The sequence below is a fragment of the Halichoeres trimaculatus genome, unplaced genomic scaffold (assembly GCF_033239565.1).
Source record: "Halichoeres trimaculatus isolate MK-OKI-2021-1 unplaced genomic scaffold, fHalTri1.1 fHalTri1_scaffold_5, whole genome shotgun sequence".
Classification (NCBI taxonomy): Eukaryota; Metazoa; Chordata; class Actinopteri; order Labriformes; family Labridae; genus Halichoeres; species Halichoeres trimaculatus.
This window is the reverse complement of record NW_027437183.1, coordinates 22,569,776-22,588,517: the sequence shown is the minus strand read 5'-3', so window position 1 is coordinate 22,588,517 and position 18,742 is coordinate 22,569,776. Positions and strand designations below refer to the sequence as shown.

Sequence of the window (18,742 nt, the reverse complement as noted above, 5' to 3'; positions counted from 1 at the left end):
GAAATAAAGGAGGAGAGAGGGAAAGGGGGGAGAAGAAGAGGGGGGACTAAGTGTAAGCGACAGACTCTTGGCAGACACAGCCCCTGCAGTTACAACTCAGAAAACCGCTTATAGTTTGCAATATTTGAGAAGGCGAAGTGAAGAGGTAGCCATTTTTCCCGTAGACGATGCGTAATGAGGGAACCGTAGGGAGAGGGAAACAGCGAGCGGTTTGGTGGAAGCGGCACTAACACGGGGATCAGCGGCATTAAAAGAGATTTACACCCCCAGATCTTAAACAGTTTTCTTTTGCTCAATGGTTCCCTCTTTTACAGATATTTCAAGGAAGTAATAAACTGCACTGACAAGCGTTCGAGTGGCTTTGAAACATCCCTCATGGGCAGCAGAGCTCCATCACTTCTATCACCGTGCCTTGGCTCTGCATCGCTCTCTCGGCAGCAGTCAGCCTGTTCCTCTCTGTTAACAGCATTTGGCCTCGTCCTGATATTACGACCAGCTTGTTGTTGTTTGTATCAAAGAAAAGTTGCGTAACTACCTTTAATGCATCAAGCATTACGTCCTCCCCGAGGGTGACTCAGTTCAGCGTCTATCTGGTTGTGAGTTGTGGTTCGGGCCGACAGACTGTTTTCTCCTGACGGTTTACTTCTTTTGAAGCCGTCTGCGTGGCTCGCAGTGAGGCCCTGCACAGTGTAAGATGTCATACTCCCACTGTGCTGACCAACGTGCTCTGTGGGGCCTGATGTGCCCATAACATTTAATGGTACTTTGGCAAATGCTAACGGAAAATCTTACTAGCAATCGCGTTTGGTTCTCGTCTCCCTGGTTGCTCTTTTATTTTTTTGTTCAACGTGATTATGCCTTTGCCTCTTTGATATAATAAGTACGAACACATGACATGCAGAGAAGTATGCGTTATCTGCTAATTATTAAGATCAAGGTTGGGATAGATAAACCAAAACGAAAGGGAACATTTGTCTCCAGTAAGGCTCGGTTCCCTACAGCGCCGATGTTTGTTGTTTCGCCGGGGTAGAGGAACATCACAGAGGGTCTCTCTGGATTTGGAGCAGGGACCAGGAGTGGTGAGGTACTAAAAAGGGGGGAGAACAGGTCATGCCATGGCACGTACGCGTCTCAGTGTGAGATGGGGAAACATCTCGACCTCGCGCAGGTTCAAGAAGAAACGGCCTGCTTCTGATTAGTCGCTCTGATCTGCAGTGATAAACAATTCCTGTGGTCTCCTGCTCGCAGAAACATCGCTGGCAATGGCTGCGTGTTCACGGGTGGTTTGTGAGTGTTTGTATGTATGCTCAGACATGCAGAGTTTGAGTGTGTTTAGTGTCTCACCAAAAATAGCAAGAGTTTTGATGTGTCTGTCTCATTGAATCTGTGCATCAACAGTCTAGACTGACACGGGAGTTGTTATTATTTACAACCCCAAATAATCAAGTTTGGTTGATTTTAAAAGTGAGAAGACAACAGGTTGAAACAGCAGAAGAGTTTTACACAGACATGAGTTTTTTAACAGTCCAAAACCCATAACAGGAGATTTAAAACCTCTCCCTCAGAGGGTCTGCTGTCCTCTGTGCCCCTGCCTGTAACTGGCAACTTTATCTGTAGCTGCACTTCCGCGCAGATGCCTGGCATCGAGCCTCCAGGTGATAAAAACGTCTTCAGGAGGCAAGTGTTTACGATGAGGATCCATGAGGTTAGCAGGATCAAAGCTCTGTTGAAAGGACGTAAAGCAAAGACACAGGACGAATAAACAAAACCGCCAGTTAGTCATACTATCGCATTTATGACATCTCAAGACCATGTCAGGGAGACGTAAGTCTGAAACAACGGGCTAGTTAAGTAAAAAGAACAATAGCTAAAGGGAAGGCAGGGGAGAGTTTGAGATTTCACACCACAAGTTTACAGTGGATCTCTCTTTGTGTGTTAGTTTCTCATCTCTGTCCAAGATGGAAAATAAGTTCCTGATTGGATGGAAATCGTGTTTGACTTTGTTATTTTTGGGGAATTTTCCCAGTTTGTGGAGGAAATGCTCAGCAGCCTTGTGTCTTTCCTCTGAAGAAACATTTCAAGCTTCAGATAACGGGCTCGTACACATCATAGCCTGCAGTTTAATGAGGTACGTTCAGAAATGCCACCTGACAACTCCTGATTCAAGATTCAGCTCAGTGAGATCAACAGTAGATTTCAGTTTTTATACCTCAGTCTGTCTTTTTTACGTGTTTCGTCTGCTTTTCGTAAGCTCTGTCCCCTGGTCAGACAGGAGGATTTTTTTTCCTCTGATAGCCTTTAGGAGTCCCACAGAATTGGGAGTGGGGCACCACCCTGGCCTGCCATTCCCGCCCTGTCCACTCATTTGCTGGAGGCTGCCGCTTTAAGTGGGAATTATTACTCTGGAGATAAGTGTGGAGATAAGCCGGCTCTGGCCTGCATGATGTATGAGGTGTCTGGACGGTGCGAGAGGTGCACCTGACCTGGAAATGAATGGTAAGAAGGTACAAGTGCAGCGCATCGACCTCCTTTTTCATCTGGCCTCTGACTTTTAACGCCTACGATCTCGACAAAGATACCAGGAGACACAGATGTAGATTAAGAGAATTATAAGATTATATTTGGTGTTAAGGTTAAAATAACAGATCTTGTAGAAGAGGAAGGGACACTGTTAGGGAGTGTGTGTAAATTATTAGTAGAGGGAAATTTAACATTTTTTTTAAATAATTATCCTGCAAGCAAATAGAACTGATCAAATTAAATTCAAAAATATAAATCTTGGGTTGGAAACATTTTGAAGGGGATGTTGTTTTTGCTTTAGCAGGTAGAGAAGGCGCCCCATGTACAAAGGCCTTGTCGCACACCCCCACATATCCTGTCCATATCTCACCCAAGATGTCCCTTTAAATACAAGAAGAATGCTCAAAAATAGTTTTTAGATATGATTTTTTAATCTCTTCCAAAAGAAAACTACAATCCAATGGTTGAAAATTTCATACAGTCCCTATATTCTTTTTAAGCAGTCGACATATTTATCTTCTTCTGATTCAAATGTGATTCATGTGGATGCCAAAAAAAGTTTCTCTTTAAGTAAATAATGAAGATAGAGAAATTGCCTTTGTATCATTCTGGTTTTTTGTTTTCAGAGGAAAAAAATGATCATGTTGCTGCCTCACTAAGGTGTGTGGGAGAAACATTCCTCCTGCCTGGTATGTTAATTCGCAGCTCGGGGGCCTGTACCAGCCGTCATTCTTTGAAGTTTCTCCTCGCGTTGCCTTCTCCCCATCAGGTGAACTTATGGCCTCTTAGCATTTTTATTTATTAGACAATCCCTCACATGTAAAAGATGATAAAGTTGACGTTTTACAGGCAGCCGACGCCTTCGCACCTCTAGAAGAACGCTTTGTTATACACCCCAACAAATTTGAGCTTTAAATTTGATGACACTGACATGCCGAAGGAGTTTGCTCATTGGACGGCTGCCAAGAGTGCAGAAAAAAGAAGCCAGACCAGATCATTATAATCTTACAGTGTCAGTGAAGCAAAGTGCTTACAGGATCATGGGTATTTACCTATCTCTAGCACTTCTTTGATTTACAAATCCCTCCAATCCGTTTGAGTCATTGTTGAAACGTGCTCAGTTCAGTTCATGCAGATCATTTCAGCTGGTTAGCTACCTGGAACCATTCCCCTCATCTGCCAGTGTTTCCTCCTCCTCTCCTTCTTCTGTACTCACAGTCATTGTCAGGCAGCCGGCTAATGTCCAAAAAAAAAAAAAAGAAAGGTCACCCGCTGTTTTGATTGAAGCGAGCAATGGCGCTTTGACCTGCTGCACAAAGAGTTATAGGTGGCTGGTCAGCTTGTCAGTCAGGTTGGGTGGTTTTTTAATCATTTCATCTTTGCTGGGGGGCTCTCTTGAGACCCCTGCAACGTTTAGCAGTCTGCGGCTCAGGACCCCGGGGCTCGTCTAAGCCCTGCCTGTATCCGTGCTGCCATTATTAGCTCTGCTCTCCAGAGCACGCCGCTCATCTCTCCCCTGAGAGGGCGGCTGAGAAATGAAGCGCTGCTGCTGGCTGGCTGGGCGCGGCGAGCGGAGGGCCAATAGCCCGACATGGAACAGTAATTACTCCATTGATATTCCTCGCACAATAACACTGTCATCTCTCATTTGCATAACCTCGCTCGGGCTCGCCACACCAGATGAATGCATATGATCTCGTCAGGAGGCTGCAGGAGTTTTTGGAGCGGAGGGGGGTTTTTCACCCTGTTTCAGGTGCCAGTTTTGTTTGGATCACACAGGGTGAAGTGTTTGATTCTGATCATGGAAACCACCTTTCTTCTCTTCCTTATACTCCACAGAGCTGTCTTTGTGCTATCTGAACATGAACAACACAACAGGGGCAGACAGAGGGAGAGGAGGCTGTGTGTATCAGCTTTGTATCAGTGTGTGCATGTGTGAGTCCGCCTGAGAGAATGAGAGTGTGTTGAGGGGGTGGGGGTGTCAGTGGATGTCATAGGCCCCTGTCTCAGTCCTCGGTTAATGGCCATTGGTCATAGGCTGTCTCCCTTTTATTTCTTTTGCTCTCCTGCTCTATCCTTCCAGGTCTCCCACTGGAGCAGCGCCCTCAGGCACCGCATCATTTATTGCTGTCAGGAGTCACAGGGGAGAGGAGGAGGAGGAGGAGGAGGAAGGAGGGGTTGAAGGGGAGAGGGGGGGTGCTGCAGAGAGAAGCCAACAGAGGCGATGGGGAGAGGCAGGCACGCTCGACTGTCAAATCTCAGCCGTTGAATATTTAATGGAGCCTGGAGTGTTTATTTAGTTAGCCTGTCGATTTTTACCGCTCTGTCAATAGCGGCTCCCGTGTAGCCTGCTGATGATCTTTAGTGTCTCTTCCCCCAGGAGAGGCCAGGCACTAAATGCAATTATGGATTTTCCTGCACCGCAATGTGTTTGATATTTTTACTGATCTAATTTGCAATCTGGTAGTTTATTGTTTGGCATTTTAGTGGCGCTCAAGTGGCGAGGCAAATTTGATTTCCCCTCATAATTCTTTATAACTTCATTAATGCTGTTAGCACATTGGCACAGATCTTAAATAAAGCAAGAGAATCATCGCATGGATGAATGCATTCCTCATTTTATTGTCTCCATGCCCCGTTCTTTTTACTGATTCTGGTCCTAATTAAAAATCATCCTAGTGGTGTGCTGTCTTTGTGAAATATGAAATCATAATCCGATTTGAATGGCTCCCTTCACAGAGGCATGCACATTCGAATCAAACGCCCAGATCTGTTGTGGGCAGGAGGAAACAGAATCAAAACAACTTTCTTCCAGTGGCATTCGGCGTCTTCCAAGACGAATGAGCGTATTAGCACCAGAGCAACAAAAGTAACAGCGGCAAAATAAAGCGGGTGATTGTCTCCGAGAGAGACGGCTCAGATCCACGTGTTTGTGCAGAGCCGTAGGATTTCCAGCCCTATGACGGATGTCTTAGTTAGAGGGGCAGCATTAGCCGTAATGCTGTTAGCATGTAGCCGCGTGAGTGATGTGCTAGTTAGATGCCCAGCAGTAGAGCTAATGGTGTTAGCGTGTTGAGCCTTCAGAGGGATGCAATCGGTTAGGCCGTGATGGATGAGTGTCGTGCCGCGGAGGCCTGCAAGCCTCCTCATTCGTGGGGCTGTCAGCTTCTTAAGTGGACGTGCACAATTAGCGCTGAAATCAGAGGCTGCTTAATCTGATGGCAGGCTTAACGTTGGGCAGGTAAAACGTCTCATCCAGCCAGTGGTGAGTGAATGATTGTGGCTGTAAAATAAGAAGAGTAAGAGCAGCGTAAGAAAGAGTGAACATACAATAAGTAGGGCGAGATGCTGAGAAGTCGTCTTGGCTGAGAGGGCGCTGATACAGGAGAACTTTATTCTGAAATCCTACTTCCTTTCTGTGTCAGTTTGAAGTACAATCATCCTTAAAAAGCTCTTTTAAAGTGATTGAATGATCTCTGAGTGCCACCGATCTTTGCTGCAGACTGACTGACTGACAGACACTGTCATGTGTCATAGAAAAGCAGAAAACACATTTTACCCAGGGGTAACGAAGAGGGCACACCTTACACTCGACACACACGTACATATGAGTGCGGGACATTTTCACGCATTGTTGAGTTTCCAAAACAAACAGAGGAAATATCAAAGGCAGAGGCGCTGCTGCCTGGCCTCCATCACCTCCTTTAAATCAACACAACCTGTTCAGGTCCGCCCCGGTGCTCTGCACAGACACATAGCTGTCATTACCGCCCAGATTAGCAGCTCCGCTCGGCTGTGATGAGAGCAACCACAAATTACATTACTGTGTGTTTGTGATATCACGTTCGCTTTGCTGCGATCTAATGGTTAACTGTCATCTTAAGAAGAAATCTATTTAGGAGTTGTTTTGGATAATTGAATTAAAACTCTATGGGGGACTTTTATTTTCCTGATTACTCTTCCATCTCATCAATCAACTCATTACTTTGTTGTGTTTCCATATAGTAAACAAATACGATTTTGAAATTCACATGAAAAGGAACGTGATGATTTATTCCTCAAGGCAGATTTGAAGACGAGGATTTGACTGAGGTTAAGACACTCTCTACACGACAAAGAATTTATTTACAGCAGCTTTCTCTTCACAACACATTGCTCTTATTTGTAGTAATCCCCGCTAACACAAACTTTTATTTGGGATGGACTTTCCTGACAGCAAAGTTCCCCTCTCTAACTGAGAACTGTCATCAAATCAGCTGCAACCCTCGCCCTTCCCCTCTTGCGTCACTTGCGGTTTCGGAACAACACAAACCCTCTCAACCGCATCTTGATGGCATGAGCCGAGCTGAGTGATGTTTGTACATGGGCCATGTATGAAATTCATGGTCCTTATCAGCTGAGATGAGAGGGGGGAGCCAGGCTGAGGAGGATTCCTCTTGGAGCAGGAAATGTCATTTCTCTGTTATAGTTTATGATTCATCCCTCCACCTTTGACTAAATAATGAGGGATGACAATTAAAGCGGGCCACGGGAGGAGGAATCAAAGGGCTGAGATTCCCCCCTTGGCAGAGTCAGGGCCCGTCTGAATGTGCTCCCTGCAAACTGGATCCAGATGTTGGGGTTTGTGCTGCTGCTGCCACACAACAGGCTCTTTCTGGCAGCTAGCTAGCTAGCTAGCAAATCTCCTGGCCCCCATGCTTACAAACATGACAGGAGACTCACCTGGAGAGAGGCTGGAGCAGAGGCCCTGCTTGAACAAAAGACCTTTAGCTGTACGGGATGCAAAGAAACATTTTTTTCATGCTGTGATTTATTTGACTCTCACTTTGTGTCTCTGCTGTGTCTTACTCCTCCTTCATCCTTTAGTCCAGTTTTTTTTATCAAATTTCTGTGCATTCCAAAGGGGAAAATATGTGTAGTGTATTAACAGGTAGGCTGATTCCTGTATTGGTTTCTGTATCAGTATCTGTGTTTTTATCCTGTGTAAACACGTTCAATTGAACACTTCCATTTGAAGCTTTTGAACAGAAATGTGAGTGTTGGCCACTCTGGAAAACAGCGAGCACTCTTTCATGAACCAGTAGGATCTGAGAGTCACTGACTGTTGTGTTTTACGGCAGTTGACGTCAGATTACAACACCTAGCAGGTATCTGGCACAGTTTTCTCCAGCTGTTGTTTGAGGGATTTGATGAACCAATCAAGACAGATGATGAACTCAGATGATTTTAGAGAATGAGTAGCTATCATTTTTTGGTGTTAGTGTTTCTTCAGCCCATACAGAGTATGTTAAGCCATTTCTTTTACCACACAGATTTGGTCTTAAAATCAGAATCTTAAGCCGGATATTCAGCCAACAAATTAGAGTTGTTTGTGTTTCCAGATTTTTTTTCGCCTGTTTGGGATTGGTATTGGGATTTTCTTGACTTTTAAACTTCATATCTGTCCTTTATTATGGTAGAATACAGTAACTCATTCAGAATGTGTGAATGTGAACATTAGTAGTTCATGTTAGTCTGCATTAACTTGAAATTGAGCTGGACAACTTTTAGTGTGAATAAGGGTTGCAAAATTGTAGGAACTTTCTAAGATGGAAAATGGGAATATTCAGAAATTGATGTAAATTTTCAGGAGTTTATATGAACCGCATGTATCTGGTCATATACATGTATAAATACAAAAACATTTTGTTTGTTATCATCAGACATCATGCAAACACGTCTAATATCTAATATTTTTAAATGTCAAATTAAATTCAAGGGAACTTTCTAGATTTTTTTCTTATTGAGTCCGTCATAAATATTTATCTGAGCTGGCTCAAATTAGTTATACTTAATATATTCATTACTGTCATCCAAACTTACCTTGACAGGATTTCTGGACTCCAAATCTAGAAATGTGGTCTCAACAGAAACACTGTAGGCTAGTGAAGTAGTGACTGATGATGATCAAAAGTGGTTGGAATTGTTTGCAAATGTGAGTCATGGTATTGATTTACATTCAATCATGTTGTTTTAACCAAGATCTTATTTTATTATTTTATTTTATTTTATTTTATTTTATTTTATTTTATTTTATTTTATTTTTTTGAAAATTTCCCATGAAATTTCTAGGAAACTGGCACAACATCCGGTCATGTAGTTTTGTATTGGTATTTGTAGTGGTATGGGTAGTGGGTTTTTTTTTTCATTCATTTATTTGATTAGGACAGTGCACATCAATCAACAATTTCGATAAACACGTCATTGTAAATATGCCGGAATTAGCACAATAGCTAAATTTCATCCGTTGTCCTAAGGTATTAGGTATTAAGGTATTTTGGTATTAGTGTCTGCATCCATATCTGTATCTGTCCCTGTATCTGCATCAGTATCTACACTGGTATTAGGTTAATATTTGTGCTGCACAATTATCGCAATCGCAATCACAATCGCAATGTCAGCACATGCAATTCCAATTTTTTTCTCCATGACAACCAAGCAAGTCTGTAGACTCATCATGACACAACTTTTCTTATTAAATCGCAGGCACAATCGCAATATTGTACACCTAATTGCAAATCGCACCTTTTCCCCAAATCGTGCAGCACTAGTTAATATCAATACGAGCTTCTGATATGTATGAGCTGGTTTTAGACTTGAGGAAAAAAAAAATCAGTTGATTTCAGGTTAAAAAAAAATATGCAAAAGTAATAAACATTCCTGAGTAGAGTGTAATGACAGTCAAAGATAGTTGAACTTTTAAATCTTGCTCCTGTCAGATGGACTCTCGTGATGGAAAAATTTGAACATTTTGATTTTGATTTTTCAACATATATCACTTCTCCAGAAAAAAGGGTCCCTGTAGGTCTCCAGTAATCTGATATGTGTGTGTTGGCGTTGAAGGTGAAGGCTTGAAGTCGAGGGGGGTCAGCTGTTGTCACTGTGCGTGGTGGCTGAATCAATGGTCCAGCATGGCAGAGAAAAGGCCAGCACCAGCAGCGGCGGCAGCAGCTATTGATATGTTTAACAAATTAGCCTTGATGACGGCAGGTGTGATTGTGAACAGCGCTCTGGGGTCAGCTCGTCATATGGCGGCTAACAGACACGATATTGCTGCGTGTCCTGATCTCTCCATTCCCTCACAATGGCATTAGGGGCACCCCAGGGAAATAAAGAGTCCCACTCCCCTATCCCCAGTGCTCTTCAAATTAACTCCCCAGAAGGTTAAGCTCCCTGATTCATAATTATTCAAGCCCAGCACCACTACCACCAGCGGTCCTCTCCACATCCACTGTCTCCCTCTCCCTGCCACGTCTCCTGAGTGGCACTTGGCTTTTTGTGGGAAAGCCCAGGAATTAGATTAGCTAAGCCTGACCTGAGAGCGTGCAGCCAGATGACGGGAGCAGGATTGGACTTGATCTCTGCCTGTCTAGCTGTCTCTCTATTCAATCTAGCTGTCTGTCTCTCATATGCTGTGTTATTGCTTGTGAGCGTCCCTATGGATGGGGCATTTTCAGCCGCAGCTATTCTGTGAATTGCATATATAGCTCTCTGAGGAGCGGCCAGTGTCAGGAGTACATCTCACTTGCATGGACATGATTTGAATGATGCGTGGTGCGATTGGCCTTCAGTTCCCCCTCTGAGCTGGTGACGGTCTCAGGGCTGGTCGGGCTCATTAAATAAGTGCCAGCTTCAAACAAAACAGAGTGACTGTTGGAGAAGAAAGAAGGACAGTCTCCCGACAAACAGTTGAGTTTGAGCTTCTCTTTTCTAGCAGCACTATTTTTCCTCTTAATATCTGTGAGGAATGTTGGCGGTCTCTGTGCTGCTTTTAAAAGCGGTTTAACTTAGAACGAATGCAACAGGATTATTCATGGTTTTGGGGGAATTTGCTCTTCTTTGAGTCCACTTAGACTCTGGGTTACACTGAAAACAAAAAGAGCCGTAGCTACTGAGCAATTAAAAGAAATTTAAGACACAAGTGTCAATTAAATCTAAAGCCCACAGAGAAATCTCATCAACTTTTTCAAATTAGCACTTTTTTGGGTGCAGCAGGGAAATTTATCAAATCTCTCCCAAACGAACACATAAGAATTGCTTCAACTTCAGTGTTTTGGTTTTTACCTCTATCTATACCACACCAGAGTCCATGCATAATCAGCTGTTAATAGTTGTCACACCGCTCAATCAGTGCAGCTCTTCTGTGGACCAGCCCAGCGCCTCTGAAGTCAATTGGGCTCCTCTGGAGGCCGTGGTAATGTAATGAGGGACCTATCTTACAGAGGGCCCGGGCTCCACTTTCCCTGCAATCACATAATTAATCTCCTGATTCCACCACTCACCGTGTCATGACAGATACGTTTGGGTTGGGTGCATAATGGTGAGGTGTTCTGAGCGTCCCGCGTGCCTCTGTTTTGGAAAAGGGTTATAAAAGCCCGTTCCTTTATGGCCTGCAGAGGGTTACGCACAAAACAACGCTCCCTCTGGGCCCTATTAGGAGAACAAAGAGAAACACACACTTCTCAAACAGGTACCCTAATAATATGTCGGCAATTTAGATAATGACTGGGAGTGAGATAAACTGAAGTGAGTATTACAGGTAATTGGATCTGCAGTGTGTTGGCTACCTAAGCATATATGAGGCTACAAGGAGATGGACTGTCAGTTATAAGAATTATAAAACTTCCAAACATATGCAGTAATGATTGCTGATTTGAGATTTTTTTTAACCCACCCTCACCAAAGATACCATCAGAGCCAGAAGCGAATCAGAACTGGCTCCAGATATCTCTCCGCCCCGATGAGGAAGACTTTACATCATTTCTCCTCAGATCCCCGTTTCTCGTGAGCACGTCCAGTTAGTCGGAGGATGACAAATACAACACCCGCGGCTGTCAGAATGATCAAGTTGAGAGAGTTTTTCCTCCTCCGAGGTGAAGCCTGGAAAAGTTGGAGCCATAATGAGAGTTGTCAAGGCTGTGAGGTGAAGCGCAGCGTATTCTGCGTGAAGGGGTGGGAGCGGCGCGAGGGTGCCTTGGGGGGCCTGGTGGGCTGCATCTCCCCGGCCTTTAAAGAGATTACCTTGGCAGAGTAAGGAGCAGGTCTACCCAGAGGGTTCAGGAGGAGATAGGCCAAGTAGGCCATTACCAATACTGCAGAGGACCCTCACAAGCTTCATTAATAATCTGATGATGAATCACTTTAATTGGGCCTTTATAGCTGCTGTCTAATCCCAAATCCCATCTTCTCAACTCTCTTCTTAATGGGCTGGTAGTTTGTTTTTATTTCACACAATAATCATTTTTATAATTGATTAAGTTTTTGTTACTTACTTCATGAAGGATTGGCTCCATAAACAGAAATTGTTGCTAATGGGACACCTCTTTAACAGAGCGCTTCTTTCTTTTCAAAATGCTTCATTTGCGTCTTTGTTCAGATACGTCCATCTGCTTCAAAGTCTGTATTAAGACTACACACAGGGTCAGATTTCTCCCACTCTTAATTAGATGAGGGATGGTCTAATTAAATCAAATTCATTATCCTCAGCTCCAGAAATCAAGAGGCTCTATTGGAAATAAGGTTAGGCTCCCCCTCATCCATCATGCCCTAACTAACCAATTTACAGGCCAGCCGTTTGCATGAGGCATTATTACCTTGTCATAAACACTTACCTTTAAAATCCTCAAATCAAGCCGCGATATGCTAAGCTTTTATCACATTAGTTTGTGCTACTGTGTCAGCCTCTTTCTGCCTAAGATAAAGTAGGCTCCCAATAATTATATTAGCCACATAAGGCGGAGACAGTGCAAACGACGGCTGTTTAAAGCTGGCTGATAATTCTGTATAATTAAGACATAGCACAGTTGCTCACGCAGAAGAGGGAACGGAGGGCGTTTTATGAGCCAATAGAAGAAAAACACAACAAATAGCTCTGCTCTGTATTTCAGCTTTTCCCGTTCAGGAAAATAGGTGACAAAAATCTAAAAATCATGTTCATCTGAAGAATTCCTCGCTCTGTTTTGACTGCGTTTAAATCCGTTAAGTATCATTTGGCCGCGGCGTGTCATTCCTGCAGCTGCGAGTCACGAGTCACTCTGCGTCCATTGTCTCGGAGACACAAAAAGCTGCGATCATGATTATTCAGATCTGAGCTGATCTATTAGAGAAGAAGAGCCATTCATCATCCGGCTCGTCTTTGATATTACTGATGCTGAAAAATGATTAAAACTCTGTCTTTTAATAAACTGTCTCAGCACTCTTTCACAGTTTGGATCTTTGAATATTTACATCTGATTAGCTCGGGGTTTAGCATGTGAATGGTGAGCTAAAGATGGGAGGATGCTGGTGGATGAAATTTATATCGCTCCACCGTCAGGACGCAAGCCCCTGTAAATGTGGCGCGGTGCTGGAAACACATGAGGCCTGTCCTCTGATCTGTGTTGGAAAGTGAATTAGTAAGCTCCGCTCTAAAGCCGCTGATCGCAACGGGCTGAGAGCAGTGATTTGTTGGCGGTGTATATTACAGCCCACGGTCAGGGAGGGAGGGACCAGAGAAGTGTGTGTGTGTGAGTGTGTGTGTGTGAGGGATAGGACAGGGGGCCTTATCACTCAGTGTTTACTCACAGTAAATTGAGTTGAAATAATAGTCTTTCTCTGAGGCCAAACAATGGAGCAGGCTGCAGGCCGAGGGCCCAGGCTGGTGCAGAGCCGGCCCGCGCCACTTCAAAATGAAAGGCTGAGGAGCCCGGGGCCATGAGGGGAGGGGGGCATGGCAGGAGAGCGGGGAGAGGGGTGGCCTTTATGTGGGCGGCTACACCAGTCACAGAGCAGACACCCCTCTGACAGGCACCTGGGTAGGACAACAGGGAGCGGAGAGGAGCGTGACGCTGGTGGAGGCTGGTGGGAGAGGGGGGTGGAGTGACGAGGCCTGAGGCTCTGTCATTAGGGTCGCTGGTGAAGAGGAAGATGGCTGCCCTGAGGACGGAGCAGCGACAGGTCCCGCTGGGACGGGGACCACAACCTCTCAGTCCCCTGGGTCTGTGTGAGACTGGTGGGATGTGTCAGCGTGTTGCCCCCTCCCCTCCTGCTTCAACATGCTCCTGTAACCTCTGGCTATGTGTGAGCTCCAGGAGTCTAACCTGCAGAGAGAGAGAGAGAGTGTGTTTTTGTGTGTGTGTGTGTGTGTTTGAGGCACATCCATGCAGCACAGAGACCCTCCTCTGCCATTGTTTCAGCGTGTGTGTGTATGTGTGCTTCAGCTGCACCTCAGCTCTGCCTCTTCCCCTTCATTTATCATCGGGCTGCATAAAGTGCTGCCACAGCGTTATAGAAACAGCTGCTTTTTTCAGAGAATGGGCCGTCCTCCCTGCACACAAAGACACTCCTGGACGTAAAGAGAGTGTAAAATTGGAGGGTGAATACAAACCTTTTTCCTTGCTGAGAGGGGCTGAACGCGGGTGTCACTGCAGCGGGGGACATTGTCACTGATCTGAAGACAAATAAGCATCCATATCGGCCCCATCATGTGTACAATGAGTGGCAGGGGCACCAGTGAGATCGGCCTTGTTCAAAGCTAAATGTGCAGAGCTACAGCTGCTGCATCACCCTCTCTGGAGAATTCACGTCAGGCTGTTTAAGCAGCCGTTATATGCATGAGCCATCCGAGCAGAGGCACCTGTATTCCTGCACCACAATACAACGCCAATTCATGGGCTCAAAGCACAGTGTGACAAACCCCGTCAGCACTCTGTTAGGGGTCATAACGCACTCACTAAGAAGTCACAGTCAGACCTTTAAGTTGACTCAAGGTAAAGCCTCAGGGCCGCACAGACTCACCGCAGGTTCGCAGGAAACCAGACGTGCCGTGCCATGCTTCGCCATTCCACTCTGTGCCTTAAAGGCTCCACGTGGAGAAAAGGGAATTTTGTCGAACCTGTTCTCTTCCAACTGGAGAGAAGAGATTTTACACTCCGCCAACTACATGACAGAGACACACTCAGTGTGGGTTGTTTGTGTTTGTGTGTATGTGTGGGTGTGTGAGAAAGACCAGAGGAAAGAAGTGAGAAAGAGCAGAAAGGGCATCAGACGACTCTTCTGCCAGACCTCCCGGGGCAATGTGCGTGCTGGAAGACTTGAAGACATGAACAAAATAGTTTCAGAGTAACATTAGCTGCTTCAACGAGGAGAGAAATTCCCTCTGAGGATTAAAACCACACACACACACACTCATACACACACACATGCATGTGCGCACTCATGCATGAACAAACACAGGTTGCAGCATGTCCGCATAATTCATTTATTGTTCTTTCAGGTGCTGTGTGTGGAATGTTTGTGCACGATTACAATGAAGCAATTATCAACAATAATACCACAGCTCAAAGCTCAGAGGTAAACATCTTGTTTTTTAAAAGACACACAGACATAACAGTGAATTCACCTTTCATGACCTTAGATGTGTTGAGAAATCAGATTTTTACAGCAACTGATGATGAATGTAAACAACTTTTCCAGACAGAAGTGTACTCTATAACTACACTTTAAATGTCTGTTTGGACAGTGTGAAATAAACGTTCTGATTATTTCCTAAAGTAGAGGTAGCTGCACTGGGACATAGCCCATGAATAACAAAAGAAATAGGATGTGGTCTACACTTCAAGACATTACGGTAATGTTACATGTAGTACATTGGATATGGTGGAATTTGATTATTTGTAGCTTTTTTGTTTTTGTTTAGGTGATGAGTAATAATATATTCTGTAGGGATGTTTTCAATAAAATGCTCCTTACATGTTGTACATTTACATGTTAGGACTAGGTTTTCCTTTTGTTAGGTGTAGCTGACTGAAGAGGTTTAAAGAGACAACATTGTTACTCTGAGTTTAAACATATCTGCAGGCCTTAGGTAGATTTGCCTATTCAGGAAAAACAAAACAAACAATAATTCAGTGTTTCGAGTAGTTCAACCAGATAGATCCTCTGACAGCTGTCTCACGACCTCTTTTAATATCTTCCCTTTCTCATCACTGATTCCAGCTCACACATCCTCATGTTGTATTATTTCTAACGTACAAGTTATCCGTCTTTTAAGACATGAGAGGATGAACTTTTTGTTTTTATCCCTAAATAGATAAACAGATCTACACTTTTAAATATGTTCCTGTTCCCTTCTAAAATTCCCAACATATGTCATTTAGAGCTTTCCTTAGAGCTGGACCTTAGAAGTACTCCTGTTAAATCTGTGTATTAGCTAGTCCAGGGTAATCTGCTCCAGTTGGGTTTTTTTTTTAAGTTACTTTTTATTTATTTTCACCTTCATTTTGGCAGTTGAGAAGAGACAGGAAATGCAGCTGAGCGGAGATGACATGGAGCACACTTAAACTGCTCGCCCCAAGTTCCTGCTCTTTGATAGCATGTTTAATCTACTTCCTCCTCGCTCATATCTCACCTAAAGTTCTCCTCCCAAATGATCCTCACAATCTGACAAAGACTTTTGTAGCTTGTTAAAGGTATTTTTCATCACTGGGTTTGGCTTTTACAAGTTTTAAAATGGACATCAAATCTGCATATGGAAAGTTTCTTATTCAAGCAACAAAAACAAAAAATGTGTTTGATGTTAGAGCTTTTTTTGTAATGCCACTTAGAAATGTCACTACAGTAATGACCAGGCTACATGTGCACTTGCTGAACAGCTGTGCCTTAAAGATATGATTAAGGATGTGACGGGAGAGACGGCTGTGGAATGGGCAGAGTTAAAGCTCAGATGCAGAAACTTTGTTTTAATGAAGATGTTCTTTTGTGGCATTCATGTGTGTGTGTTTGAGTGTGTTTAGACAAGGTGAGAGAATTTGTTGATATGAATACATGAAACCTGCATGAGGAGGGCTCACTGTTTGTGTTTCTGTTTCCGTGTGTATATTTACCTCTAATGGATTCATGTTTGCTCTTAATTTAAAGTCTCTACCTCGTCAGTGAGTAAGGCTGCAGTTTAAAGCTGATTTCTCAGTGAATTGTAGATTAGGAGTGTGAATTAGCATTAATGGAAACAATTCAGTTTCTATGAATAGTGTTTAAGGGATGGATTTTTTAATATCGGCCCTTTATAGTTTACTCTTAGGGGGAAACAGCCCCACACACTGAATAAGTATTTGTCTGTTGTTTGTGAGTGTGTGATTATAAAAATAGAAAGTATGTTAGTGCTAAGGCTGAAAAATATAAGGTTCAACAAACATAGATCAGTGTGTTTTAATCAGTCATCAAAAACTACTTTGATTCCTTTTTCATACCATGCATGTAAGGAAAGATCATGTAAACTGCCTTAAACTCAACTGGACTCTTTAGACAGTAAGTGCACACTTTGTGCCCACAGATTTGAACATCGTCTGCCATGTTTTACGCCTCTCTGCCTCCGTGTCCTTGGTTTAGAAATAGCAGAGTGAGCCATAGTGGATAAAACGTGGAGCACTTGGCATTTAGCTTTTTTCTAATATAAATTCATCACTTTTATGCTTGACTCCCTCTGCCAGAGTCTCTTAAATCAAACTAAATGGGAAAGAATGTATGAAATCAAGGCATGATTGTGCAAAATGACCTTTCCTTCCCTCTTGACCCAAAGATTTCTGGGATTTGTAGGTGGTCTCAGTAATGTAGCCGATGGTCTTTAGTGAAACAGCAGGTTTTTGGTTTGCTCTGCGGTGTGTGTGCGCCCCTCTGTCTGTTTGACACATTCCTACACTGCACCCCTCTCCACGGCTCCTAACTACCAGCCAGTCGCCATGGTTACAGCCATACATCCATGCCAGCCCTTCACACTCAGAGACATATTTGTTTGGCTAGTGTAGCTACGTTGCTGACAAAAAAACACAGCTTTTTAGCATAACACCTGCTAATCTGGGGGATTTAGCTCTTTGAAGAGGATTGCTGATCAGAAATTCAAATAAATTATTTGAATGCTAATCTGAATGTTAATCCCTGGCCTCCGGGTCTTAAAGCATCCTGTCTTTCAATAACAATGTTTATTTTTCATTTGCTTTGCCTCTTTCATTTTCCCACACACACATACACACACAAACACACACACACACCATCCCCCTGCCTGTTAATAAGCTCCATCGTCTGTTCCCTGTGGGACTTTGAAGGTGGACTCGTCTGTCTGAAGTATGTGGCAATTTTACAGCACAGATGATGTTGATGCAGCGATAGAAATGAGTCAGTATGATTTGCTTAGATGAGAATTGAAGGAGGAAGTGCTTGGTATTGATCCTCCTCACTTGATGAATGCTGCCTTTCTGATGCTACTATCCTCATTTCTGAAAGATGTAAGACTGAGATCTGCCTGATTTCAAAACTTTTGCTGCACTAATGTCACATAAACATGACAATTTCCATTAAAACCAAATTTATTTATTTTTTGCACACTTTAATTGCTTTCCCTACCAGTTGATTGTTTTATTTGTTTTTCCGAGATTTTTTGTTTCTTTTTTATTTTAATAAAAGCAAAATGCTTTTGCATTGAATACCCATACTTTTTTTTAATTTATCTTATTTTTTCCTTTTTTAATCAAAATCTTCCTATTTTTTCTTCATACTATTCCTATTTGTGGGTATACGCATTTTGTTTTTGTTAAATCTAAAAATATACTGAAGGTATGTGGCCAACATTTTCTAAAATCACCATTGTTGGATCAAAATCCGTCTTAAACTTTCCATATTTGGCACCACACACATAGAGATTTCCATATATTTGATTTTTTTTTATCACATTCCCCCCACACTTTTCATCACATTTTCTTCACAATCTTGCACAATTCATCACTGTCTGCACCATTTTCATCACAGTAGTCTATTGTCCCTGCATACGTATCTATTTAGTTCAGAGTAAAATGAATTGTTCTTTACATTTTTGTTAAATTTTCAAAATGTAGCTTTAACCATCTTAGACTCAGAACCATGCAACGTTTTCCAAATACTATGCACAATTCTTTTTTGCATACTATTCATTACATTCTTGTCTATTTTCCTGCCATTTGTGTTGCTATTTCCTTAGATTTTATCTGCATGATTATGTATCTGTGTGACTCAGTGTTAGCATCCACAGGAGATGAGTGGGTGTTCTTTAAATTATGTCCTAGTTTGGATAAATAAATGCAAAGAAAAAAAAAGAGAGCAGATAATGAAAGACAAACCAGACAAAATATATACATCCTTATAAAAACTACCTCTGCTTGTTGACTTATGTTAGGAG

General features: G+C 43.1%; 1 protein-coding gene across 2 annotated transcripts in view; it reads left to right on the top strand.

Annotated features, from left to right (window-relative positions):
- The window catches only part of lmx1bb (LIM homeobox transcription factor 1, beta b), a 51,313-nt gene that overhangs the window by 15,255 nt on the left and 17,316 nt on the right, over nt 1-18,742 (top strand). The window lies entirely within an intron of this gene.